The sequence below is a fragment of the Pelmatolapia mariae genome, linkage group LG9, assembly GCF_036321145.2.
Source record: "Pelmatolapia mariae isolate MD_Pm_ZW linkage group LG9, Pm_UMD_F_2, whole genome shotgun sequence".
Lineage (NCBI taxonomy): Eukaryota > Metazoa > Chordata > Actinopteri > Cichliformes > Cichlidae > Pelmatolapia > Pelmatolapia mariae.
In genome coordinates, this window is record NC_086235.1 from 9804504 (window position 1) to 9810520 (window position 6017).

General features: G+C 53.1%; 1 pseudogene; it reads left to right on the forward strand.

Annotated features, from left to right (window-relative positions):
* The first annotated feature begins 1574 nt into the window (after positions 1-1574).
* LOC134634111 (uncharacterized) lies at positions 1575-5008 on the forward strand (annotated as a pseudogene).
* The last annotated feature ends 1009 nt before the right edge of the window (positions 5009-6017 follow it).

Below are 6017 nucleotides of genomic sequence, written 5' to 3' on the forward strand. Positions count from 1 at the left end.
CTACCCAGTGACCTCCACATGCACCAGACCTCAGTCCATTAGAGCACCTTTGGTATGTGGTGGAACAGGAGATTCACATCACAGCAGCCGAGAAAGCTGCAGCAGCTGTGATGCTATCTTGTCAATAAAGACTAAAGTTCCCTTTCAGTCGATTCACTCGGTACAACACATAAGTATGGGATATCACGCCCTCGCGTGTCCTGGCTGAAGAAACCTTTATTCACGCCTTTAAGGCAGATGACGTGTGATGACACGCGCACGGCCCCGCCTGCACATATAGGGCTTTGGAGTTGACGTCACGCCGCATTGCATTGTGGGATCGCGGCGCCATGTCAGAAGGCCACAAATCAAAACAAACACACTGTGTTGGAAGCAGGACTGCCAGAACCAAGCTTAAAATCAGCGCAAAAGACAAAGGACTGTATCGCGAACGATTGCGTCCAGACGCCAAGAGACGGTACTTTGAAAAAATAGCGTGCATCGGTAATGTGGACCCGTATGAAAAAAGGCAGTGGAGCGGAAACCCAGACGGCCTACCGCCATTGTCCTATCCCGATATCGTCGCGTACCTTGTCTGTGCAGTCAGCGCATACACGGAGAATCATTTTCGGAATTATAAATCCCTGGAGGCGCACATCTAATTCACAAACGGTTGGGTACAAGATTTGGCCGTTTTTAAGCCTCCACGTTGTGAGTACGTTGACTATATGACCAAGATACAGCCAGAGGTTTCCAGCTGTGCGTTGCCATGTAAATAGTTTGGATTTCATGTGTATGTACTTGCTAAGTACATGTGAACAGATCTTGAATAAAAAAAATAAACATACTTTTCTTTTCTGTTTCATATTTCATATGCTGGTTTGCCTGTAATAATGCCAAATAATACGCTACTCCGTCAACATGACGTGGTTCTGCAGCATCACACATTAGGATGTTTTATCTAATTATCTATGACCTCAGCGCATTCAAAATAACACTAAAAGCCTATTAAGAGAGATATGAATTTATTTAGAACTCACCGGAAAGAAAATGCCGCGAGCAAACCAACAAAAAATTGGGGATGGCAGAGAACTCGATATCCGCTCGTCTGACCGCTGCAATCCAAGCCTGACGTCTTCGTTTAGTAATATCGGATGCATGAAATCCCTCCCGTTGCCTCCAGGAGGGGAGACGATGAAAAGAGAGCCCATTTTCCAGCTTCTTGCCTTCCCTATCGTGTGATCTAACGTTCCAACACAGCACGTACAAACCATAGCTGACGCTTCCGTGTGCTTTCTTTGGCCTACTGTCATGGTGGGAGGGGGCGTGGCCCCGCCCCGTGACATCACGCTCCAAAGCCCTATAACCGCTGTCATCACCGTCATCCCTCAGTTCTTACGCTCTTCACCTCGCTGAGAACACCTCTGCTGAGTTGGGCTAACTAGCTGCTGCTAGTTAGCTCCGTTGTCTGCCGACTTGAACTTAGCTTAACTGCCCCTGATGGTGTTAGCCTCCACCGCGCAGTTGGTGTGTAGGCTGCCCGCGGAGCGCTAATTTCAAGTTTTCCCGTGCAGCGTTTTGCTTCGCGTTTTGGAATGGACTCCAAACCGAAGCGAGCAAAGCAGAAATCTTCTGTTCGCCCCTGTCCTCAGGGATGCGGTTTCTCTTTGCACGACAGCAACCAGCACGATGCCTGCCCTGTCTGCCAGGGGATCGTCCACGCTAGGAGAGCGTTGACGGAGCCCAAAGCCTGTGCGTTTTGTCGCCAGCTCCGGCGCTCGACCCTGGAAAGACGGGTGACGTTTGTGGAAAAAGTGCTGGGACGCTCGGCTGTCGCACGGCATGACCCTCTCCTTTCCGAGTCTGGAGCCCCGGCTTCGTCCGACTCCGAAGACGAGGATTTTCCGGTCGATGTCCCCGCAATTAGCTGGGCTGACCACATGGAATATGTTGACGGACAGTACATGGAGTTGGACGGCGCCGAGGGGGCTGGCTTAGCTAACCCACCCCCTATGGAGCCGTCTCTGGCTGCTTATCTGGCCCCGTCCCATAACCATGGTGTCGGCGGCCCCGCAATTCTGCCGTCCAGGCACTGCAGATTCTCTGCTTCGCAGCTGGAGAAGATTTATCGGGCTCAGGCCGGCACTGCTCGCGCCATGAGCTCCATCACCATGCTCCAGACGTACCAGACAATGTGCCTGGCGGAGCTCGGATCGCTGGTTCCTGATGACAGCCCGCTGGCACCTCTTCTTAACGAGGTCAGAGTCGCCACAGATTACATCCTCCGTGCGTCTCGCTGTGCAGCGCTCTCCCTGGGCAGAGGGATGGCTTTGACAGTAGCGGCGCAGAGGCACCTGTGGCTGACCCTCTCTGACGTCCCGGATAGGGACAGAGCTGTATATCTGGACGCACCAGTGTCTGTGGCTGGGTTATTCGGACATTCACTTGAAGCCATTCAGGCTAGATTCGATCTGAGGAAGAAGCAGACGGAAGCTCTGCGCGACATCATCCCCAGACGTCAGCCGAAACCCAAGCCCACAGCTAGCTCTCACAGGCCCGCCGTTCCTCTGCCGACTGGCAAGAGACCGGCGCCCACTGCTGAAGTGGGTGTGCCGCCAGCGAGAGCACATCCTCCGGCCCGAGCTCCACGCCAGTCGGCCTGGAGCAAAGGCCCACCCTCGGGCCCCCGGCGGGCCCAGGAGGAAGAAGCCTCAGCCCTCCTAGCTGTGGTTTCGAGTGGAGAAGGGGTCCAGCAGCAGGGAGATGCTGCTTTTACCCCTCTGTTGCCGCACAAGAGGTGCCGCTTAAGTTCTGTTCAGGTTGTCAGCCCCAGAAGGCGCTGCACTTTCCTAACACTGTCTCCCAAGCACAAAACCCCTGCAAACAAAATGCCTCAGGTAACTCCCTGTTCAGGTGTGTTAAATGTTCAGGTGACCACATCGAGTGTTCCCGCTGTTTTTCATTGTTGTGCCCCAGAAAAGGTGCCTCCAACAAAATGTATGAATGTACATGTTTCCATGTTACAATCAATAAAGAGTGTTGTTTATTCTCAAACAATCACAAATGCTCAGCCTGCAGGCAGAATGAGCCAGGTCAGGCAGGTGATGCAGTCCCCTGCAGACACACTTGGGGGCGACAACGCCCCGCCGACGGTGCTGCAGGTCAGCCGGCTGGCTGCTCACTTTCTTCAGTGGCGCGCTTGCGCCCCCTCTCCGTGGGTGCTGCGAACCGTTGCCATGGGTTACCGGTTGCAGTTCCGGGTCAAGCCGCCTCGTTTCCAAAGAGTCGTAAACACGACTGTCAACACCGAGGCGGCCATGATACTCAGAGAGGAAATAAAGGCACTATTGCAGAAAAGAGCAATACGAGTGGTCCCCGCTTCGGAGGCAGACAAAGGTTGGTACAGCCGTTATTTTGTTGTTCCGAAAAAAGGGGGAGGGCTTCGTCCCATCCCCGACCTGCGGGTCTTGAACACGTATCTACGAACATACAGGTTCAAGATGCTAACACTCAGCTCTTGAATGCAGTCGGCCCTGGAGATTGGTTTGCAACAATCGATCTAACAGATGCTTATTTTCATGTGGCTATACACCCGAAACACAGGCAGTTTCTGAGGTTTGCATTCGAGGGCGTAGCCTACGAATACCTAGTGCTGCCGTTCGGGCTGTCGCTCGCTCCTCGCACCTTTACGAAATGTGCCGAGGCAGCGCTAGCGCCCCTCAGAGAGAGAGGCATCCGCATCTTAGCCTACCTAGATGACTGGGCTCTCGTAGCTTGCTCCAGAGAGCAAGCGGAGGCACAGCTGTCACTGGTGCTGTCACACATTCAGACACTGGGGTTCTCTGTGAACTTTCAAAAGAGCTCGCTAATCCCGAGTCAGCAGATTTCTTTCCTCGGTTTGGAAATATGCTCGCTTTCCAGCCGCGCACGTTTGTCGGAGCACAGAGTGGCCGCGTTTCTTCGCTGCCTCGCTCAGTTTCAGCTGGGACGCAGACTGCGTTTCCAGACGATATTAAGCTTGTTGGGCATGATGGCATCTATGATCGCCGTAGTGCCACTTGGACTGTTAAAAATGAGAGCGTTTCAACGCTGGACTCTCTCTCACCGTTTGTGTGCATCGCGTCACCTCCGGAGGAGGCTGCCGGTAACCGCGTCTTGCATGATAGCTCTCCGTCCTTGGAGGGAGCCCAGGCTGCTGCATCAGGGCTCTCGGATTGGGAGGGTGTTGTTTCGCAAGGTGGTGTCCACAGATGCTTCCCTAAGAGGGTGGGGAGCGCTGTGCGAGGGTGCATCAGTGAGAGGGATCTGGTCCGCAGCCCAGCGCCAGCTGCACATCAACCACTTAGAGCTGTTAGCAGTGTTCTTAGCTCTAAAGCATTTCCGTCCAGTCCTGGAGGGCCAGCATGTCTTAGTCAGGACGGACAATTCAACAGTGGTGTCTTACATAAACAGGCAGGGAGGAACACGCTCTCTTCCCCTGTTGAAGCTGTCTCGCTCTCTGCTGTTATGGTGCTGTGTTCATTTTCTGTCTCTAAGAGCCACCCATGTCCCGGGCCACCTGAACCTGGGGCCGGACCTTCTCTCCAGGGGGGGTCCTCTGGTGAGAGAATGGAGGTTACACCCTTTAATAGTGGCTCAGATTTGGGATCTGTTTGGCAAGGCACAAATAGATCTTTTTGCTTCCAGGGTAAATACTCACTGCCCCCTGTTCTTCTCCATGATCGACCATGATGCACCCTTGGGCTTGGACGCGCTAGCGCACCAATGGCCAGACGTGCTCCTGTATGCATTTCCCCCAGTGGAAATGATATCTCCAGTTCTAGAGCGAGTGCGTCGGCATTCCCTCTCTCTGATTCTAGTGGCCCCTTGGTGGCCCACAAGGTCATGGTATGCAGAGATAATCAGCCTGCTAGCAGCGAGTCCTTGGCAGCTTCCTCTCCGCAGGGATCTCCTCTCTCAGGCGGGAGGAGAAGTGTTTCATCCACGCCCAGATCTTTGGCGCCTTCATGCTTACCTGCTGAGAGGTTAAACTTGATTGCTAGGGGTCTGCCACCTAGTGTGATAGCGACAATTAAGGTTTATTTAGCAGCTATATCTGCTTGTCATATTGGCTTTGATGGGGTGACACTAGGTGCACATCCCCTCGCCATACGTTTTCTGAAAGGAGTTCGCCGGCTGAGGCCCGTGCTTAAGTCCGGTGTCCCTGCTTGGGACTTGTCTTTGGTGCTGGAGGCCCTTTGTAGCCCCGTTTGAACCCATTGAGTCTGTGGATATGAAATTTCTTTCATATAAGACTGCATTACTTATCGCTTTGGCTTCGGCAAAGCGAGTGGGTGACCTTCATGCGCTGTCTGTGCATCCCTCCTGCACACAGTTTTCTCCTGATGGCCACAAGGTCGTATTGCGTCCAAATGCTGCCTATTTTCCCAAGATCATGCCTGCATCTTATAGCTCAATGGAGTTTGAGTTGCTGAGCTTTTGCTCCCCTCCTTTTGCATCTGAGGAGCAGAGGAGGATGCATTCTCTTTGTCCAGTGCGTGTGCTACGCACCTACATTGAGCGCACTCGGAATGTGCGTTTATGTGACCAGCTGTTTGTCTGCTTCGCCAATCCAAATAGAGGTAGAGCTCTGTCCAAACAGAGGCTGTCCCACTGGATTATAGAAGCTATCTCACTGGCATACAGCACCAGAGGTCTTGCTTTGCCCCACGGGGTGAGAGCTCATTCCACCAGGGGGATGGCAACCTCATGGGCTCTTTTTAAAGGGGTGCCTGTAGCTGATATTTGTGCGGCAGCTAGTTGGGCATCACCGCACACTTTTGTGCAGTTTTATCGGCTGGACGTTACAGCCCCTTCGGTGGCTCATACTGTCCTTTCTGCTGGGTCTACCACTCACTAAGGAAGTGGTGGCCCGATTCCAGTTCGGTGGCTGCTCTGCGGGGCGTGTATATATGTCCCATACTTATGTGTTGTACCGAGTGAATCGACTGAAAGGGAACGAATAGTTATGTCTATAACTTCTGTTCCCTGAAGGAGAG